Source organism: Pseudopipra pipra, chromosome 2, assembly GCF_036250125.1.
Source record: "Pseudopipra pipra isolate bDixPip1 chromosome 2, bDixPip1.hap1, whole genome shotgun sequence".
NCBI classification, from domain to species: domain Eukaryota; kingdom Metazoa; phylum Chordata; class Aves; order Passeriformes; family Pipridae; genus Pseudopipra; species Pseudopipra pipra.
In genome coordinates this window covers 48,615,120-48,638,289 of record NC_087550.1, presented here as the reverse complement: position 1 = coordinate 48,638,289, position 23,170 = coordinate 48,615,120, and the positions used below count along the sequence as shown (strand labels likewise).

At 41.1% G+C, this 23,170-nt stretch overlaps 1 protein-coding gene and 1 long non-coding RNA gene across 4 annotated transcripts in view; one reads left to right on the top strand and one right to left on the bottom strand.

Moving 5' to 3' along the window:
• MTUS2 (microtubule associated scaffold protein 2) overlaps nucleotides 1-23,170 on the bottom strand; it is a 253,961-nt gene that overhangs the window by 31,591 nt on the left and 199,200 nt on the right. The window lies entirely within an intron of this gene.
• Nucleotides 11,668-18,157, top strand: LOC135409634 (uncharacterized). Its single transcript, XR_010428283.1, has 3 exons — nucleotides 11,668-11,802; nucleotides 14,275-14,413; nucleotides 17,116-18,157. It is a non-coding gene; the product is annotated as an uncharacterized LOC135409634 (long non-coding RNA).

Here is a 23,170-nt window from a genome sequence, read left to right as displayed (position 1 = left end):
CCTATGTGTCTAAAAAGACATTTTTTTTTAAATATCATATTTTGGTCAACCTGTGTACCATTTATGGCTGGACTGCATGTACAATATTGATTTATTAATTCTGTTAAAAGACTTTAATCTATTTATGTCTGCATTTAACCACCTCCAAACATAATAATACGCTCACACAGTCAAATTTGCAGAGCAGATAGCTGTACTCACACCGTTCTAGACATGGTGAGCATACCCATACAGACACCACTAATAACCTGAAGTTCATGACTATTTCCACGTTTATTCCTGTGATTTCATTACCTGTAAAGAACAAGAGCTCCTTTCCTTGACTAGTCTCAAAAGAAATCCAAATACTTAAGGAAGTAAAGTGCATGAATTGGCTAAAGGAAAATAAAAATATATTTACATTAGCAATGTTAAGGTGTTACTAATAAAATGAAAGAACTTTGACAGAAGATATCTGATGAGTGCTGTACAAACTGACAAAGAAAATTCTTAGGAAAACTCCACTGGAGTTTGATTTTCTACAATAAATCCGAGCATAATGGTTCAATCGTATGGGCACTTTAAATTGAGATGTATCCTGAATCATATTAGGAGGAAGATAAAAGAAGGTATCCTGCTGGGAAGTTCACTATTAGGAAAACTAGATCAGACTACTATAAATATGTTCCAGGTTAGAAAAGGTCAAGAATCCTAAAAGAACACTACAGAAAAGTTATATTCAAAAGAAAGGGCAGTGCAGTAGTAAATTGAACTACAAGGAGTCCTAGAAACAAAATCTTTCAGTAATAAGCAAGCAAGGCTAACAAAAATCTAGGACACAAAAAGGATTAGTTTGGCAGCAGGATACATAGCAGATAGGATAGCAAATTAGTTCTATATTACAAAAATGAAAGTGGAAAAAATATTTCAGATCTTAATCTTTCTGTTTATTTTTCCTGCACCTAATTTTTAACTCCATTAAGAGAACTAACACAGCTTTATTTCTGGTACTACCAGAATAATGGAATGTGGAATTTATATTAATCTTTTACTACTGCCATCTTGGGAGGACTTCCACCAGATCCAAGGGACACACTTTCCAGAAAGTTTGCTGTAAACAGAGTGAGAAACTGAGCTGATTTGAGAGCCTTGAGAGTCTGAGGAGACCCAGATGATGTGGGCATCTTTCTTACTCAGTTATGGGAAGATACCAGGAGTGCAAGGCCTGGTTCCTCCAGTCAGCTCCATACCCTGCTGAGTAATGCACATGGGGCTGTGTGCCAGGACTGCAGAGTGTCCAGTCCCAACCAACTGCATTAGGCTCAGAATAAAATGATGTGCATTTTTTTTGTGATTTTTTTTTTTTTTCTAATTAGTAAAAAAGTTATGAAAAAAAAAATTAAAAGGTCCAGATAAATACAGCCTGGTATGTTAAAAAGTCAGATCCCTTCACACATATTCCCAAATCAGCAGCCTTACAGAGATAAGGTTTCCCCTTTTGGAGAATACCACTGCATCTGCCCACACTGTCTGTTTAACTCACAGGAGTAATTTTAAGAAGTGTTCTTGACAGATTGCCAGGACTTGGTGCCCTTGAAGGTGTCTGCACAGGGATATAGTGGGTACAGTACTTGCAGATGGGGAGCACCCACTCAAATTACCAGGCTCCCACTATTTGAAACAAAAGCCATTTAAGCAAGAAAGCTCTGCACAAACCATTGGCAGAACCTACAGATAAGCAGAATTCAGTGGTATTGTTACTATTCTATTTACATGAAGAAAATTAAAAGCAATTAAAAAAACCACATCCTGGGGAAAAAAAAGGGGTTTTAGAATTTTGATCCCCCATTAGAAATATTACATTATGTTTTATCTTAGGTAAGGTTTGTCCTACCCTTGAGGACACTTGGTGGTGGGACCCTTTCCAAAAATGTAGAGAATTGCCATGGTGTCAGCTTAAAAATGCTATCCCATAACTCAAGGTCCAGCATGGACACCAATCTACCAGGACAGTGGGCCTCAAGTCTGCCTCCCACCATCCTGGGGCCATGGTTTCCAGAGCAGCCCCTGGGGCTGTCTCAAGCAGCTGATATTGACACAGCTCAGGTGCCTTTGCTGTCATTTGACTGCCTTGCCAATACTTTTTCCAATGTATTTTATATTGGTTAGTGTCCTGTTTGCTCTTTGGGACCTCATATTTATGTTTCCTGGGAGGTTATACATGCAAAGGTTGGCCTCAGTGCCAAGGCCTCAAGTAGTCCCTCTTTCTCAGAGCGTTCTTCTAGAGAGCAACAGTACATGAGTCCTTATCTTCCTCTTCTGCAAGAGAAGCAAGGTGCAGTTTTGGCTAATCATTGTATCGGCCTCCTGGGTTCCTGGATGCACAGTGAATTTACAAAAATCTTTGACATCTTCTGTTACAGCAACCTGCTTTGTTAGTCTGACATGATAGGTTTGAACTGCATGTGTTCCTGCAGCAGTCTAAACACGACAGTAATGCAAACCGAAAAAGCCCCTACTTGTTATCATTGACGTGGTTCTGCAGATAACCAGCACTTCACTGTCAGTGCAACCAGGGAACTGGGAATGCCAGTGCTAAGGAAACCAAACATTACAGTAGAGCAAAACTGGATCAGACTTTGGAATGTAAAGCTATCAGAGATAGCTGAGATTCATATATATCCAATGTCAAAACAACAAAGCAATTTGAAAATTCATAAGCACACAAGGAAAACTTTCCTGAAACAAATGTATAAGAAACCAAATTAACAGGACATCTCATTGGGTTTATCAGTCTTCATTACTATTTATCTCAACAAAACATTTGAAAGAGAAGACAAGGTAAGCAGCTGCCCTCCCAATAGTTTTGTGTCTGACAGGCTCAGCATACCAAAGGAGGTTTGTAGAGGTCCTGTACTAGGCCACCAGTTGGAGCTGAGCTACGCAGTTAGCAGCTAAGGGCCAAATCCAACTTAGGTTTAAAAAGGTTCAGTGACCATACTAGCGACACAGCTGTTTCAAGTAGGTGAAAAGGTCAGAGACACTGTAAGGAGATTGTGCAAATATCCAGCATTTTACTGCTGTAGTTAAATGGAAAGGGAGGAAAAAAAAATCCCTTTGATGTGATCTGGAATTCATTTTTTTCTGGCCAAATTGTGAAACTGAAACAGTGGGTTTTGTATGAATTAAAATGTCGCACTTATTTTTCATGTACTTTTAATGAATGATGGGTTTCAGTACTTCTTGGAAAAATGATGACAAAGGTCTTCTGTTGCTGCATCCCAAGAAATTACTCTGATGCTGAAGTAATTTTCATAAAATAAAATTACACTCATGACAGCGATGAAGAAAACCTTCTTCCTCATTCCAGAACTCTCCAATATAACGGTTGTCTTGCGTCTGGAATGTGCCCCATCTCCTCAGACAGAAAGAAAAATAGAATAGAATAGGTAGAATGATATGTTTGCTCTGTGTTTAAACTACTGTCTGTTGAGCAGAAGACGCAGTAGCAACTCTTTTTCATATGATCAGCTTTATAACACAGACTTCCCAATATTTCTCCTGTGAAAGGCTTGACGTCAGACTGCATTTCAGTGAGTGAAACAGACACTGAAAATGGCACTTGTGTATTCTCCGTTCAACTCAAAACACCCTGCGGATAGACTGAGGCATGACTTATATTGGTGCAATTTCCAAGCAGCTCCAGAAAACCTGGCATGTAGTCAGGCAGGTAGCCAGAGACATAGGAAGGAAACATGAATTAATCCAATTAAATAACACTGGCCAAAAGTTAACAGTGTATTAAGAAAATAAATCAGCAGAATTTAGATATAACTGCATGTGAGGACCTAGAAAAATAACTTGGCAAAAATACGAGTCAGAGGATGGGTAAGATGCTGGTGTTGTCCAAACAGATTAAGAAGAGAAGTAGTGATGAAGGCTTGGGGGCAGAGGCTGGATATCTGATGTCTCTGCTCTAGATTATCTTCAAAGGTCTCTTCCAACCCAAACTATACAATGATTAAGTGATTCTATGAAAGGCTCTGCTTCAGTTGCACAGTTTCATATGACAGGCAAGATATCCTTGAGGAGACATCATCAGGGAGACAGGTCAAGATTTTACTTTGGACCAGGAATAATTGTGGAGTGGGGAGATTTGCCTTAGAGTCTCCTCTGAGAACTACAAACTACCTGAGAAATACTAATTAATTAGAAATGCTAATTAATTAAACCTCCAGGTGCTTTTTAAAAATAGGTAAGTAATAGTAGATCCATTGTAGAAATGGAAATGGGTCAGATGAGGCAAGGAACATCAGAAAATTGCCCAGACCCACACAGGAAGTCAACCGCAGCTGGGAAGTAAACTTAGGAAGTTAACTTCCCAAATTTACATGTGTCTCTACCCTGCCAACTTTCATGTTTGCACATATTCTGAGGTCTAAATGTATGTACAATGTCTCCACAAACACTTCTCAGTTCTCCGCAATACCTCCTAAGAAATGCACTGCACAGAGATGCTCTGTGGCACTTGTTATTAAAACTGTTCGTCCAGAACAGCTTTTCTGTATCTGAAGCTTTCAAAATATTAAAAAAAAATGCTGACCTGCAAATGGTGCTTAGTCACTGTTGCTTTATTCAGACTTCCCTGTGGCAAGGTCTTATATAAAAAATTGGAAAGAGAATACATTGAGAATTCTCTTGTACCAATAAATATTTCAGATGATACCTGTAGAAGCAACAACTGAATCCCATGGCAGCTGATGCTCAAAATTATCTATAGTTTTCCTTCAAAAAGGAAGTGCTTTAACATTGCTGTTAATCATGTTGTCAGGTAATCCTCTCTCATAACATTCTTTAGGTTTAGGTTAAAGTTCACAAGCACCTAGATATCCCCCAGTGACTACTATATTTGACAAGTTTTATATTAACCCACACATTTTTTCTTAACCTAGTTAGTAGCACTTCTCAAGCTATATTTGAACATATTATTAGTAAATGGGAGACACTACCAGTTTTTCATTTCATGTAGTAGATGAATATTTTAAAAAGCCAAACAGAATATACTTCACAAATACCTGTTTCTGCCAAGATATTTTCTATCAAGCAAATTAATTGCATACATTCGTTCTCTCACTCTTCTGTATATACTTAAAATCCAGGCAAATTCCCAGAAGAATAGTGGGAAAAGCTATGTGTTCCCCTCTATGTGTTCGAAATGTCCCACAACTTCTCTTGCACATGTTATTTTCCTGCTGTCTGTAGCTACATAGTTACCTCTGCACTGGCATTTGTTACATGACCCATTTTGATGCCTAGGTATTTGTTCGATTTAGACTCACTCGGACATAAGAAAAAAAGGTAGTTTTGTCTTGTTTCATTTCTCCTACATTGGAGGATCAATATTCTGTCAGAGAGGAGGATTGTTGGAGAGGTAAAACCTTAGGACAGCTATAGGCTGAATAATATCTCTTCAAACTTTAAAACTCTGTGCAAGTTTCCTTCATAACTTGTACTCCGCATGGCTATTAAAAATGTATGAAAAGCAGAGCAAGATATCAAGCCGACTGTTGCTACAGAAGATGCCAAACGTCCCTCCTTGCTTCATAAGCATCCAACCTTTACATTTACACTGCAGGATAAACTTATGTAAGGCACTGCAGTGCATGAGAAAGCGACAGTTAGACCTGTCCCTGGTGAAGGGGAGATCACCACTCTGTAAACAAGCCAAGCATCGGTCCCCTCTCCGCCACCCTGGATGCGCACACGCCACCGACGCCAGCGAGAAGCAGCCAGCACAGGCTCTATCACGTCTACTTTTCTTCCCTTTCACGAAAGGATAAAAAGAGGCAAAAGTACCGTCTCGTCCTCGCACCGAACGGGGGGGAAACATGTGGAGCAGCATTTGCCCATCCTGGCAGGACCGCCACCCGCCGTACTGCCACCCGCCGGACTGCCGCCAGCCTGACACGGAGCCAGAGGATGAGCCCCGGGCGGTGACCCTGGCAGGAAGGGATGTCGCGTCCCCGCACGCCGAGGCTGGCCAAGGGGACTTGTCGACCTGAAGCGTCCCGGGGCGCCGGGGGATGCCGGGGCCGGGGGCGAGGAGCCGGGAGCGGGGCAGGGACGGTGTCGCCGAGCCGGCGGCTGCTGCGGCCAGGCGGGTGCGGAGTGGCGGAGCCGGCGGCACCTTCGCCCCCTGCGGATCGCTGGCCGCTCCCCGCCCCGCCGGAGCACCGCTGCTCGCCCGCTGGCTCGGGCCTCTCCCGAAAGAGAGCGGTCGGTTGCTTCGGCTGGCAAAGGCTTGCCCAGAGCAGGGCACGTCCAGCAGCGCCATCGCAGGGACGTGCCGGGGTGGGGGACGGCAGGGACGGGGTTTGAAACTTCGCAGCGACATCCCCAAACGCGCTGAAATCCCAGAGTGAGCCTGTGTTCTCAGCCGGGGCGGTTCTGGTTTCTCATCTTCCTGCCGCATTCACAGCCACTGATCATCATAGTCCCCGTCTTCCGTGTCCGCTCGGATGGTGCCTTTAACGCGAACGACCCCCGGCTCGCTGCCCGAGCGTCCCCCGCCTACTCTCCGCACCGCTCCCTAATCCACTGCTTGGCGCGAGCCGGGCAGCAGGGCTGCGGTGCCGGCGGACCGCGGCTCTGCCGCACTGGATCCCGTCCCGGCCGCCCCGCAGGCTCTGCGGCTGAGCACAGCTGCCCGCCGTGCTGCGCGGCCCCGCGGCGCGGGGGCTGCTGCCAGCGGGGCGGGACAGAGGACGGGGCCCCGCTTCCAGCGGTCTGCTCTCCCCGAGTGGGTCCACTGGTTCTTCCGTGGGCCGTGCGGGATGTCCCCCCGAGCGTTCCCCAGCCTCCCGAGACAGTTTGATCTCCCCGTAAGGACTTTCCCTGAAGTCGTTTATTTAAATCTCGAGGAAGATCGACCTTTCTGGACCTCAGTGACTCCTTGTGATTGGAAAAACACAGACCTCTGCAACGTACCTAGAGACTTCTGTAATCCTCGAGGGCTGGGGTAATTTTTTGGCCATGTATATGTGGATATAAACCACATACTCTAACATAACCCTAACCTGCATATATACACATAGTGGTGCATATGTCTGATCTGTATCCATGTGCCCAATGGGTACATATTTTCTTGTCCAGACACAGGGTATCGAGCTGCAGCAGCCTCACCTCTCCTGCGCTCTTGCCCCTGGCATGAAATATTTTCCTGAAAATATTGCCTTCCGGAAAAAGGCAAAAAAGTTCAATGACTCGCACTCAAGGTGTTCATGCTGCAAATGCCTATTTAAACCAGAAACCCATTATTTTCCTGAAAGCCAAACCACTACCAAACATACAGAAAAACTGTATTATCCTTAAAGCTTAAACAGTTTCTGATAGGAAAGATGCTCAGATCTGTCCCTCTCTGAACAGGAGGGTTTTTTTTAATTGTATGTCCTACTGTAAGAGGTGATGCACAAAGTGATTTTGAAAATAGTAGGAAACAACAAGAATGTCCAGCAAAACTGTTAAATTACATTTAAATGCTCAGGTAACTGCCTGGTTCATGCCAATATCTTATTCTCTACCCTTCCTCAGTCCTGCCAGGGATTCAAGCAGAGTTTCAGAATATCAGTCAAGTAATTAAAAACAACCAAACCCAACAATAACAACATAGAAACCCCAACAAACAAACAAACAAAAATCAAACACCAGACCAAAATAAATTAAAAATCTCACTCAACGTTCATGTGTTTTGTGTTCAAGATCTAACTTTTCTTTACAGCATATGAAAATTAATTTGGTTGGCTACTGAACAGCTACCGAATGAAGCTAAAAAGAGACTTCCTTGTATGGTGAAATCTTTTTATCCGCACTGTAGAAGCCTCTTTTTTTGCCACACAACCTGAAGTCTGTGATTTGGATCTTTTACAGTCCAAATCCTGACTGGAAACTTTTTAACTGCCATAGACCAAAAAAAAAATATTCCCATTTAGAGATGAATTACCATAGCCATTTCTCTGAGCTGGCCATTAGAACTACAGTATTTAGACCAATGTGTCTGACTATCAGGCAGGGAAAATAAAACCTTGTCATTATTCCTTTTGTCATACTTTTAAATTGAAGTACACATCTTTTTCAATCACTTCACTAATAACGGGAGATTTGCTGTTTGCATGTGATGATAAGTCTAAGCTAGAGTTTAGCTAGCAAGGTCTATGCACCACTCTAGTACCACTTAAGCAGTAAACTGGAAAATAAAATATTTAAGTGAAACTTAAATTAAGCAAAAGTCATGGCTTGTCCTTCTGGCTAGGGTGCATCGAGGCCCCAGAAGCCAATTTGGGATTGATAAGGAATAAGGATGTGATGGGTGAATTCCTGGGCTCTTTGGTCAGCTTAGATCCTTTTGGAGAAAGTGAGCCCAAACATTCAGTTTAAATTAAGCCTCATCTTGTGGGTCAAGGTGTGTAGCATTAAGGTGAGAAAAGATTCAAGCCTAGAAAGCAAATGGAAAATTGAACTATTTTAAAGAGCAGTTCCTCAGTCAAATGCATAAACAAGGACGATGAAGAAGGAATTCAGGAGGGGTCTCTGTGGTGGGAGCATGATTACAGATTGGAGGTAGGTCACTATGTGGAGGACTTTGAACACACACTTGCAGGCATCAATGTCTAGGGGATTAAGGATATAGAAATGGAAATGAACATGGCTGAGAGAGGAGCAAAACTCAGCAAAACAGGCACGCCAGGGAGAGGACAATTCCTATACCCAAATTCTATGAGAACTGCCACCTTAAAAAACAAGTTCAAAGCATGCTTTTTAACTTATCAACTCTTAATTTTAAAATGCTAGTCATCTGCCTGATTTCAGTGGCATGTGGTACTTGGAACAAATACTGAGAGGAATAATACATTAAAAAAAAGTATCGAGCATAACAAAGCACCAAAGACAGACAGATCCCACTCCAGTTCAGACTGATGCTTTTGTACACCAAAAGAATTTATATTTTTAGATGAGGGTAATATGTAATTCCCACCTACTGGGGACCCAGTGAATTCAGATATGCTGCCAAACACAATATTGCTCATTAGGCTGGGAAAGATGGGGAGTTGCTGAAGAAGAATTAAGCAGGGAGGGCAAGGAGTTGCAGTAAATGGAACTATTGGGCTGAGTGGAGATAATTAATGGAGCTGTTCAAAGATCAATCCTTGGAGCAAGTTATGTTGTTCACTTATGACCCTGGTCAAAAATTAGTGAGGGCTAATGAGATGCTGGGATGCACCATCTGTCAAGGGAGAGTCAAAATACAATGCTTGTCAAGGATGATATGTAGGGCTATAGTAGTGGTCATGGGAAGAAATACAGAATACTGAGAAGTTCAAGGTCCTGGTCACAGGAACAAATAATAGGAAATTCAAGTAGAAGATGGAAACTCAACAGATGTAAATAACAGCAAAAAAAAAAAAAGAATGTTGCTTATCCAGTCATAGGATGACTAAGAACTATGTCTATGGTACAGTTCTGAATAGAGCAAACACAATCTTAGGTTCTAGGAAGACTAACAGGGAAGTCTAAATGCCTTATGAAAAGCCATAGGGAGACCTCACCTGAAACCTCACACAGTTCTGGTCACCTGTGTTTTTGGGATAGCAGTTCTGATGCAGGGAATATGTAGCCTACACCACTGGAGGGGTGCCATGTAAGTACACATCTGCCTAAGAAAACAGTAAAGTTGAAAAATGATAGCTTTCTATAAATACATCAGGGAGGAGAACACTAGGAGAGGGAGAAGCACTTAAAGGTCAAAAAAAAATATTACATAAGAATAAAAGGGTGTAAATGTGGGCATACTTAAGTCATAAAACTTTCCTAAACAGACCTCTGGCAGGAACAGAGGAAAATATAATTACTTTTAAACAGAAATTTGATCATTTTGGGGAAGAAGCTATAGGATTTGCTTGTTGGCAACAGGAAGAGACTGGATTTGATGACCTGGAATGAACTTTGCTAGCCTTTCCTATCCATTCAGTACCGCTTGTCTGTGCATTGTTGCCAGTATATTGCTACGCATTTTGCTGATGGTCCACAACCAAAATGTGAATGTGCCTCTGCCAAACTGGTTTGCATGGAACTCTGTCCCAGCAGATCTGACTCACATTGCCCTTCAAGGCAGAAAGAAGAGGTCTGTGGATAAGACAGAGATCAACAGGGGCTGAAAAAAACTGTGCTGTTAAGGTAAAAAGAACCTTACATGAAAGTTGTAGCTTTTATTTCATTATTTGAACAGAAAATACAGATAAGTTCCTTGTTATGTATAGAATCAGCAACAAGTATAAGAAGAGTAAGTCTGTTAAAAGTGTTAAAAAGAGATTTTAAAACATAAAAATAGTTGCACACCACAAGCGACTTAACAGGGTATGTTTTAAAACATTTATTGACTTCAGTGAAAACACAATGTAGTTAGTACCTCACAGGGTAAAAGCTCCTGGGTAATTACAGCCCAAAGAAGACATCTATGTTTTCCTAAATGTCCCAGAGGATGCTTAGTCTGTAAACAACCTATCCTAATGGTAAAGAGGCACCATGGGCAGCAATTTTTTCCTTTAGTGGCAGAATCAACACTACCCTCCATGAAACACATAATACACTTCCTATTTACTGTCCAAGCAATTTCAATATTTCACATCTATCTGAACTAAATTGGGAGAGGTAGGGATAAATTAGCCACATTTTATAATTTACTAAGGCCCCCAAATGGGGCACTTTATTCTCTTTAACTCCATAATGGTCTTTATGTATGAGTGGATACACCCTGCTATACAGAGAATAAACAATAAATCATTTCATCAGGGTTCTATACATATATTCTAACATATATAAGAAGATTGGGATTCCTAACTATTAGTATCTGATATTTCCCAATTTTATGGAGGTTGGCTAACCTTCCTGGGAGTGATTGTGCTTTCCCTGGATCTTTGCAGTGCTGGCCCGCAAAGATTTGGCAAGTGTGAAGATGGAGATCTTTGGAGAATGAAAAATGGGACCAAAGTCTTGGGAAAGCTCTGGGAGATAAAGGTAGTAACATTGTACTATGTGTGTCACTGAGTAGGAGAATCCTCAAGTGAACTGCATATTATTCATCCTTTATGAAACACTGGAAATGCTTGCTGAGGGGCATACCATGCGAAGTACTCAAACAAATATTTAACTTAATTTGAATAGATAACAGTCTGAGGGCATGAGAGCAAAAGACAGCACAGGAAACATGAAGGGATGCAAATATGTTTTGGAAGAGGACTGCCAGTTCTAGGAATAAGTTATCAACAGTATCCAGTGCTTATGGAAATAGGAGACTAGGAGAAAGTTGGAGACAGTGGTTACAAGTGAGGACCAAGAGGACTGAAGAAAACACCACAGGAATACAGAGAGAGATAATGGGGAGAGAAGGCTGAGGTGGGGCATACCACAAGTTCAAAAACTGCTTCACCCGATTCTGCAGATAGCATTTCAGAGGACAAAGAAATATGCTGTGGAGAAGGGAGACAAGAAACAGTAGACTACAGGAATGAGGAGATAAGGAGAGACGGGAAGGTCAGATTCTGGTTACGTGCTGCATAACTGAGACTCTGCAACTTCTGTGACGTCTCAACTCTCAAGAGTGATGGATAAGTCAGGCTATTGGCAACTGCCACCTCCTGGCATTCTCTGCAGTCAACAGTGAGAGGTGGCTGTGACACCAACATTAAGCACCTCCAAAGGATGGTGTGAGGAGAAGCCTGCTTGGCGGCATTCAGTGAGGGCCAGCATTTTGTCTAAGGCAGTGCTGAGGTAGGATAGAACAAAGCTATTCCAGTAATGCATTTTGAACAGGAGGCCCAGAGGATGATTAAGTGGTGTGCCACGAATTATCATTCATGACAAAGATGGGAGAGCAAGGCAGGCAGAAGGGACATCCAGCACTGCTTATGTGATTATCACAACCTATTTCTCTGCACATACTCTTCTCAAAACTGTTAGTTATAGTTTGTGTGACAGAATATGCAGGTGGAATTCCACAGAATTTTGATATCTACAAGAGAGAAGTTAAGTATACTGACAGAATTGCAGACAACCGGGGAGACTGAATTTATTTTTCAATAAACCAAGCATGGGCCTCAAAGACTGCAATGCATTTATTATCAGTATTGTTAATTCTTCAGTTCTGCATACAGTGTAATTTGAAAACAGTCTCAACTAGTCCTAAATTCTCTTTCCAACTTCACTTATTGAAATTGTTAGTCACATTATATTTCCGTGAGTGCTTGAAACCAGTGAAGATGACTGTTGCTGTCAAAGGAAGTGATTTCATCTTCCCTTCTCCTGGTCACTTTTTTTGTCTCAGATTCCTTCCTTGTGGACACACAAGTGTTTGTGCAGTGAATCAGATTGGGATTAAACCTAACGGAGTGAGAAAGTGATGAATTTGAGGAGAGTCAACCTTGCTAGGGCAGGATCAGCTTCCCCAGGACAAGGAATGGAGTCCACACTGCTCTCAGCTGTGAGGAGAGTCCTATCACAAGCCCCTGAACCCTAACCTTGTCAGACTGAAAACCATAGAAATATGAAAAGAAAATACATTCACTAGTACATTTCATCTTCCTTGCTGGAGGTGCATTGCAAGTTTTCTCTGACGCAGCTCTGTTGTTAGTAGCACAATTCTCCACACTGCACTTTACACATATACATGTAGAACACCATCTTCCAGTTTGAAGCTGCTATTTTTGTTCTTACCTAACTTAAAAAAATGATTCAGAAATCTAATATAGTGATTTTGAGATTTCTGAAGACAGGAGCAGTCAGTCATGAGTTTCAGCTAGATGATTTGGTTAGAGCTAGAAGTCATGCCAGATGTCCCCTGAATGGCAATCTCCCTTGGATTTACAGTAAGGTTTCATATTTTGCGTATTACTCAGTATCATGAGGTTTTAATGATCCTCGGGCAAACTTATATGGAAGAAAACATTTTTTTATATAGTTTTTCAATTATACAATTATGCCATTGCATAATTAGATGAATAGAATATTTACTCTAGAATTTAACAATTTAACATGGACTATATGTTCTCTGTTTCTCAAGCGTGAGAGCCCAGCCAGCTGACTAATTTTTTAATTCAGTTCTCATATACAAAGAATGTGAGGAACTAAACAGAATTCCTTCAGACTTTTGTTATTTCTGCTAGTGTAGCCTTACATTTATTTTAATGTCAGTAGCTTGTAAGGCCATGGATTAAAATGCACGAGAGAACAATACCTTATTAGTATGTTTCCTAGCTCTTGTTGTCTGGAACAGTTCAAAGGAAGCATTTGCAGAGAATTCCAAATGAACTAATTCTTGCTGACAAGGAATTCATGTCTTCTCATACGAAATATCCTTTATACACCAAGATCACAAGGAAAAATGCATGTTTTCACTGAACTCCTCACCTGCCTTCTACCCAAGAATACATCCCCTGCAAGGCTGTTTCTAAATTCCAAACCTCTCAGTAGCTGGAAGCAGATGGCCATTCTCTTAAATCAACTTTGCAGAGAAATGTTCCCTTCTTCTCACAACAAACAGGGAATCTCCCCTCTTCCACTCCTGAGTTATTCTGGACCAAAGCCAATGACAACTCCAAGCTGCTTTAAGGCCAAGCAGAGCAAGGGACATCCTGCAACAGTAATGTCAGTGACAAAAAATTCCAGCAGCTTTACATGAACCAAGTTCCTCCTATAAGGAAGATTCTCAGTGTTCTGCTAAGAGGAAGAGTACTTACTAATATTAAGAATCCAATCCATCAGTTGTGGTCTTGGGATGTTTTCATACAAAGAAAACCTAACTCAGATGATTTTTAGAACTTATTTTTAAAATACTAATTGCTCTGTAGTTAGAGCTGGTTTTAAGAAGGAACCATAATAAATAGTTCTCAAATCACCTTCTGAAATTATAATGTGCGAGAAGTGATTGTAGGAAGCAGCATTTGAATCAGATCTCCGGGGTGAGAGCAAGGCCAAGGAATTCCAGGAGTGTTGCAGCTGAAACTTAGAGTTCACTTCTGGAACCAGACAGCTCAGACTTGAAAGGGAGGTTAAGTGAGAGACAGATTGTGGTTTGGGTATCTGATTCAAAAGGACAGCAACATGTTTTTGGATGTCTGTGAGGACATAGAAAGAGTATCTAGTAGATGTACTTTCCACTTGAAAGAATAGCAAAAATGTCAAAGTCCTTGGAACATAATAATTACCATTTATATATATCTTTGAGTCATGGTCCATCTAATCTAGATCCTGCATTGAGACATGATTATTGCCAGAAACTTCAAAAGATGCAAGTAACTCTGCATTAGAGAGTGTGATGAAAAGCTGTTCTGCATGGAAAACTCATTTTAACATCTATCTGAAAAGGCTTCCAACCTCAAAATAGGTATCTCCCCTCTAACACCCATTGTATCATGAAATATTTTATGTCCAGATATTCTTGCAGCCAACAGATCTTTGTAGAATTTAAGGACAAAGGACAAAGAGATGGTTCAATCAAATAACATGGTTTTTGTATCATGGGACATGACATTTTACACAGTTACTGTTCTATAACTATATTTGATGAAAGCATCCCCTCTACAAAGGCATCCATTGGCAAACTGCAGACATGAAGGTGTGGAGCTGCTTTCTCTTCTCCCAGTGGTTTGTTCTAATAACTGATCATGTCTACTCCTAAAGGTCTGTGTTTCTTTCACGTGTTGAAGCAGTTTGTGCTAAACTTTCCCCTGCTAGAGGAAAGAGCTTTCTGGTACACAGAAAACACTTCTTATGGGGACTGTTCTGCCCTGGACTCAAGCCACTTTGTCCTTTTTTACAAAGAAAATCAGCTGTGCTCTGCTATTTATCACAGCAAAGGATTTTTCCAGATCTCACAGTTGCTTGTTGCTCTCCTCTGTTTCCTCCCTATCTTTTCATTGTTTCTAAAGTGTGAGCACCAGTGCTAAATGTCATATATTCCGTATCAGTCTCCCCAGTGCTGAATGTGCAGATGTTATCAACCCCTTACTTCTACTTGCTATGTCTCTGCTTACTCACCCCAAGATCTTGACAGTTTTTCATAACACATGTTCACAACAGGAGCTCACATTGATTTGTGCTGACAGCAGAAACTCTAATTACTTCTGGAGTTGCTCCCTTACAGCTGACGCCCAGAACATGGTTCTGTAGGCATGACCTGTATTCTGCATTTACATTTATTAATTAACATCTGGTTGCATTTCAACACATTTTGTTTGAACGGGCTCAGCTTCCTTGATCCAAATCACTCCATATTATTGACAGGTCCAAACACCCTCTCTGAGCCAGGCTCTCTGTTTGATTAGTATCAGCCAGAATTGTGGGGGTGAAGGGAAGAAGTCTTGGGCTTTGCACAGAGGGAAGTCAGGATTGTACTGAAAGACAGCTCCAAGCAGAGCTGGCTTTAGCCTGGCTTTGCTGCATCCATCACTCCTCAAAACTGAAGCAGTGGGAATATGAGCACATTGGTTTTATATGCTCAAAGTGTAGGCAGATTGCAGTCCGCTAATCAAATATGTGGGTCTCTAGCTGCTAAAATCTGTAACCACAATCCACATGGACTGCAGTGGGGATATGAAATTGTACCTGAAGAACTGAAGATCAAATAAGAAATCCAATTATAAAGAAAGTGATGCTTTTCTGTCAGAATGTCTATATGAGAGGTTTTTGCAGATGTGGCACACAGTCTTGAAATGCTTAAGGTAAGAATAGTAATCATAGTCTATCTGTATTTTCAAGCCTTGCTTTGCACTGGAACAACCTCACATTTGCGAGGAATTTTCATCAACAGGGAAAGTTCCACTACAATGCCACAAAATCCCTCTCGCGCATCAGGTCAGAATGCATCTGCTGATGGATCTACATAAGAAGACTTACGATATTTACACTCTCACCCCCTGGGATTGCAACAGTAATTTTGGAGAGACAGAGTTATATCAGCAGAGCATTGTAGTTTAGGAATATGCTGTGGTGAGGGAATACAGTAAATAATCTGGAGTCTTTCTACAAATGACATTTAAAAACACCTTTGGGGCAGGGGAAAGAAGACGGAACAATTTTTTTAAAATGCACCTAAAACTCAGTAACTTCTAGTATCTCATTTTAACTAAAGATAGGTGAAATGAAATTTTACATGAAACAGAAGATATTCCAAGACTATGGGAAAGAAGTTCAAGCATTATGGTCAATTGTATGGTACCTACACAAATATATGGCATATATCCAAATGTTCCATGCTTATTTCTAAATTAATCCTTTTAATGCATTTAGCCATTGCTTTGAGTGTGTTATGCTCCTTTGTAATGTGTTTGTTTTTAAGAATATCAGTTAGCAAAAGGTGAAAGCAAAAAAAAAAAAAGATCAGGCCAAATATCTGGAAGCCTGTACCAAATAAGGAGGTGATCTCTGTTTCTTTACAGTCAGAGCAGAAAGAAATCCTGAAACCATTTTCTTTTGCAACATGGACCCTACTAGAAATGCAGAGATATAGGGACAATATCCAGTCCCTCATGAACATTTTCCTTCTACTTTCCAGGACAGAATAACTCTGCAGGCACTTACACCTATCAAGCGCATCTTTCCCTAACCTGCAAGTTATCTGTGAGTTGTTGTTGCCTCTCCAAAGGGCAGGGGTGGCTTTGCCTATCTGAAGACCTGCCTTGGTGTTTATCTCCTGCCTGGAGTTAAATGTGAGGCAGGTTAAAGCAGACATCTCAATATTACACCTCAGCTGGATTTGATGATCTTAATGGTCTTTTCCAACCTAAATGATTCTACAATTCCATTCAATCATCTGATACATATATATATGTCTATAAAGGTATCTTAGCTTTCCTCTACAAGAACTAGTGATTAGTTAGCTTAATGGACAAGATGTTGTGTTTATATTTGTGATAAATGCACTAAATTGCAGTTTTACTTTGGCCTCTTTAGTTTAGCAGTAGCATTCAATATATACTTGCTCCTCTTTTAGGTCTTTCCAAACAGAGTTCTCTACACTATATATACCAAGGTCGCTTTTCTCAAGAAAAAAAACAAGGAAGAAATGTAGCCTTTTTTCCTTTGCAGATGAAATCAGAGTGTGGCAATAACAGCTGTGGAGCCTGTCTGCCTGGGAGGCAGCCATCAGCCCAGCGGTGCTGCTGAGGACAGGTACTGCTGTTCATTTCTGCAACTGCCCAGAGACACGTGCTGCGCCACAGGAAACACTGCCAAGGGCAGATGGGACGAACCTGTGTGGGATGTAAAATATTCATCACACCTGCTTGGTGCAAATGAACATGAACAGTGGGAATATCCCTGTCTGCAGAAGGGAAACTACTCACTGGGCTCTCTTTTACAGCTCACAGAGCTGCATACACACAACCATTTTTGTCTCTGCACTACCCAATGTATGTGGGACTCCTTGGCTGCCCTCACATTGCACTTAGGTGATGCAGTCAGGTCATCTCACTGTCTGGTCCTTCTCCCTTGGTGCCTGTAACTGTGACCCTGTTGGTGATTCCAGATGCTGTGATGCTCCAGCCCTATCCCTTATACAGTCACTGAAAACACATCTTCCCAGAGGATATATGAACAGCAGACCAGACCATACATGTGTGCTTGTGCGCATGCAGATCTATGTACCCATGCACACAAACACATGACTATCTCCTCATATAAATCCCCTAATAAACTAAACATAGGGTAATCTCCTGACTCAGTCACTTTGACTCCCCACTTTTAATTGGGCTATTGCCTATTTAGGTACTAAGCACTCCAGGACTGCAACATCATCTTTATGTCATCTGTAAAATGTCTAGCACTCTGTTGGGATAACTGCAGGATAACAAAAATTTTAATGTGTTGATTTCTAATGTGAACATTATATGGAGCTCAAAAAAGAGGAATACATTAAGTCAGCCAAGTAGTATCTGTTTTCAACACACTCAGTTCAATCCAGACATCCTTTTGTGACTTGTTCTGTGTAATTCGATTAAACAAAAGCTAATGTTAACTTAAACAGGTTGTACTGCACTGACAATAAGAAGGTAGAGATTGATTTTTCAAGTGAAGCTAGAATTCATGTTTTGTGATGGCTAAAACCATATTATTTCTACAATTAAAAAGTTGGCACATCATTGGTTTGATAGACATTTACAATTGACAGACCTTTGTTATAGATTGTTCCTCTTACTAGACTGTAGAAGGAGTAAAATAACTTGAAAAAACTTCAGTTCTATTGCATTGATCATTATTGCTAATATTATTATGATGCCTATACACATCATTACTGGACATGTCTATATCAATGTAGCCATGCCACTTTGCCCTGAGGGAACGTAAAATCACCAAATAAAAGTATTACTGCCAGAGGTCTGAAGATACAAGCAGGGAGAGGGTAGGAAAGGCCATAGATGTGTATCTGAGGGCCAGAGAACTTCAGGGATGCTATGATGGGCATCTCCAGGTGAGGCTTCAGCCAGAGAATGAGCTAGCAGGTGATGCCTGAGGTTGGCTACATGGGAGAGAGGAACATGGATCTGCCAGAGGGAGGACAGGTTACTGGAAAGTAACTATCAGTATGTAAATATGTGTCAAGCTATTTGGTGGTCACTGCTTTTTCTGAGTGGGGAATTTGGTATTTCACCTCTCCCTATGTTTATTGCAACCTTCCTTAGATTATCTTTTTTCAAAGATTTCATTTTGAAATGACTGTTGAAGATTATCTGTGAATTGAGGCATGGCCTCCTCCTTTACAGCAACATTATAGAGTGACATTTGGTCTCATCATAAATATTTTAAAAACAAAAGATGTGCTGAAAGGTATGTTTCTGAAGGGAGGTTCGTCTTTTTGACTCCCAAAGAGAGGAAGGCATTCCTCTGACCCAGACAGGCCAGATCTCATCTACCCCACTGCTAATGAGAGTTGAGTCTTTATATGCTCCCCTTTAGTGGAAACTTTGTCTAGCCTCACCAAATTTCCTCTATTCTATATATAAAAAAAATTCTATAAAATTTGTTAAATATTTCTGTTCTCTCACGGAAGAAGAAAAATTCTTCAGATTCTGGTGTGATTAACACTTTCATATATATGCACCTTACATATATTGATCAACAATGAATTGTTCTGTCCCTTTCTTAATAGAAATCTTGGTATAGTATCTCTGGAGAGCAATCAATGAACCAAACAAAGAAAAAAACCCCAACAAACACAAAACACCAAAAAGCAAACAATGATTGATCTGAGGAAATTGTCTCTGCAGTGTGTACTCAGCAGTAGCTGCAGTACTACACTGCTTAACATGTCTGTGGGCCCTGTTTGAATTCCGTATCTACCTTGCTGGTGTCAGAGTTGCCCGAGAGAGAATATTAGAATCATTCATGTTGGAAAAGACTGCTAAGATCATCAAGTCCAACCTTAACCCAGCACTGCCAAATCCACCATTACACCATGCACAGCATCTACACATCTTTGAAATCTTCCGGGGACAGTGACTCAATCACATCCCTGGACAGACTCTTCCAATGCCTGACAACCCTTATGGTGAAGAAATTTTTCCTAATATTCAATCTAAACTTCCCTCAGCACAACTTGAGGCCATTTTCTTTTGTCCCATCACTTGTTACTTGGGACTTCTCGTCCCTTCAACAGTCCAGGAAAGGTAATTTAGAAATGTCTAAAGTTACAGCTCCTATTCAGGTAATTTTGAAAATGAAATTGTTAGTTCAGAGACTAACAAGTCAGAGATTAAGTAAGTTATTAATTCAGAGAAAGTATGCCTAATTCCAAGTTAGTTCACAATAATTTCCATTTATCTGATGAACAGAGTTTGATGTTATAAATGGTTTTAAACCATTTAATAGCTCCAAAATCACTCTGCGACAGGTCTAACCACTGCATGTGCACGAAAGCCACACAGAGTCCATGAAAGCACTATTCCAGACTGCCTTTACCAAGAACAGGTAGTTCACATGTTTAGAGCTAATCCTGCTTATAGATTTCTGGCACAAGTTACTGATCCAAGAGTGTCAAAGTCTCTAGATGCCAGAATTGTTATTCACTATGGAGGCTTTATTTTTCTGATGAAGCAAAAGTTTTGTGGCAAAATCCAGACACCTTGAGTCCAAAATATATCTTTTGGAATATTTTGGTATCGACAGATCAAAGCCATGGCTCTAACAAACCCTGCCCAGATGCATATTGGATTTCTTTGGATGGGCAATGTGATGATTACAGGGCTTTTTTTCCCCAGTAAGCACAAGCACCCTGGACTACTGACTCCTTTGCTGAACTCAAAGAACAGCATAAAAACACTGTGATTTGGGTTTTGTCTGTCCCCTGCATGAATAGAGGCCACAATAGCACTGGACTGTATTAATCATCACTACTTTTCACTCCACTCCAAATGTGTTGCCAAATCCCTCAAGCCCACCAGAAGACATTTATCCTTCTTGAAGGCTGACATCATCACAAGAGCCACTCCTGATTCTTATTCTACTTTTTTCCTCTGAATGCAGTATGAAATCAAAGCTGTGAAAGTCAGTTGCTTATGCAGAGATCAATAATACAAACAAAGGGAGAAAATAAGTTCACTTTTACCTGATGCTTGGCACACACTTTAAATATATTTCTCCTCAAGGACAACATGTAAATAAAGAACTCTTTAATTTTTAATGGCCACTTAAAACCTCTTCAATAGGATTACTAAAATGCCTGGGGCTTTTTCTTTTTTGTCTCAAAATTTGAAATATTTATGTGTAACTAACAAAATTCTTCTCCAGGGAAGGGATATAAACATACTCTAATTTCGGGTGTTGTTTCAAAACAAGGCCATGTAACTATACCAGCGCTTCCCATGGAAGCATATTCTTCCACCTCCTCAAACCAAAATTTGTGCTATTTGTTGCAGCAGTGTCTGTGAGAAGGCCACTGAAGACAGAGGGAGAAGCCAAGAGGTCCCTTACACTTTTTTTCTTCTGTTTTGCAGGGACTGAAGCAGAGCTGGCCACGCTGTCTGGAAGCAGTGTAATGTTCAGTTATCCAGAGGATCAGGAGAGGAAAGATATTTTAGGGGCTTTAAGGTTTCTATGCCTTACCTACTCACTCCTTGTCTTTTAGCATCCATAGCAAATAATCAGGGGCCTGCAGCAGGTAATTTCCTTCATTTCACAAACCCTGATCCATTCCTCAGTTAGACTGACCATGTGTGAGTGGCCTGCATGTCCCACAGAAGCTGCATTACAGAGTCTTCATTATAAGGCTTGCAAGTAAAGGAGAACTTCTGGATTCTTACCCCTCTGTTTTACCATAACTAGTAGCCCCCAATACCAAATCTTGTGATTTTCTCCTTAAAAAGCAGTTTAGAAAGCTCTAAATGATGACAAAGCTTCTAATTTTTTTCCTGCCAAATAAAAAAAGTGTTTTGTTTTTCTCACAATAAAATGAGTTTGATTCATGACCCTAAACTTTTAGTGTTCGATGAGTCCAATGTGTCTGTTTTCCAAGATACAGAGTGAAAATAGTGATATGCTCTGATTGCTCTGATCTCCAGCAGGAGCAATGAAAAGACTGAACTTGCTCAATGCAGAACATCTAGCCAAGATGTAATTGTAAGGAGGAAGGAGTGGCACTTTTCTAAGGACTATTCTTGGGAAAGCAGTACCCCTGAAAGCTAGAAGGTCAACCTTTCTGGCAAGTGCTGGCTTCTTACCACTGTGCCACTATGAGGCACAAACAACAGATATATTTCTCCTAAACTTATTCTCTGAGACACTTGTGCAAATAAACTATTTTCAGCTCAGCCTGAGATAATCACCTGAAATGTTAGCCCAAATTAATGTTTTGGAGGTAATAGTGGGAAGTGCCAAGCAACTTATAAATAGTGTGACCAATTTTGCCTCTAGCACAAGCAATCATTAGCATTTGGCCAAGGAGGTTATATGACACTGGGTGGCATATTGTCCATTCACAGAACAGAAACATTACTCTGAAAAAGACACACAAGCACACATCTATCTGTTATTCGAATGAGGGGAAAGGTTTTCCTTGTCCATCCTAAATTTTGCAGGACATTGCTACGTGCATTTACTTGTCTGTAAGATGTGTATTGTACATCCACTCAAAAGTAACTCACGCTTAGATGTGGAGACAAAAACACACACTGGTTACCAGTGACACACCTTTCCTAGTGCTGGTAGACACAAAGTTCTGGAATGCCATCAAGTCCTGCAGTGTTGTCCCAACTCTTGTTCGGGACAGTTGTCTGGTTACTCTATTCCCAGCTGATCTGACTGACCTCAAGTGCTGGTGCCTGTCCTGAGCAGTTTTTCCCTCATGATGAAAACTGCAGCACGAGGCCACGCTACAGGTCTGGAAACTCCTTCATGCCCAAGCAGAGCGTGGGACAGACTACCTCAGAGTAACCCTTTCCCTTATCTGTGCTTACCCTTGAGATCTGCAGCTCAGAAAGTATCCCTTCCCTCACATGCACTGTAGCTCTGGAGTTCTACTCTAAAATTTCAGAGGCAGAACTTGCAATTGGGACTCCACTTTTTGGATGCTTGGATAGGCAGAAAGCCATTAGCCCAGTTTCCAGGGCCTTGGCACACTTTGGCCATGACAGCCCTCAGCACAAACATGTCTTCTATGAGTGTACTAGTGTCACTTTAGAGACACTAAAGTGGATTTTTATTCTCTCCCTATGTATGTCTGGAAGGACTTTTCCTCTAGAATTTGTTACTTTGGGTTACTGTCCTTTAGGTGGCACTATTACCACTTCCAAGAGGGATCACTGCTGGATACGTTGCTTAACAGGACTGAAACTGGGCCAGGACTGTCACTGTCACTGGGCTAACAAGCCAGAGCCGGCCAGGACCGACTCCAATCAGGGGGAGCCCTTCGAGATATTTGCTCTAAAAAATCTTCATGGTATCCTCTTCATAGTATCACTTCAGCTTCTGACAGTTCACTTTGGAGAACCCCTCACAGCACAAGGGTTGTATTGGAATGATGAACATCTGACATTAAGGATAAAGTTAATTTACTCCCCTTCAGAATAAATTTGAAGCAGTTGTCAAAGTCAACAAGAGTCATATGTGCACATATGAAGGTCTTTAATACATCTGCTAATTAAATAATAAT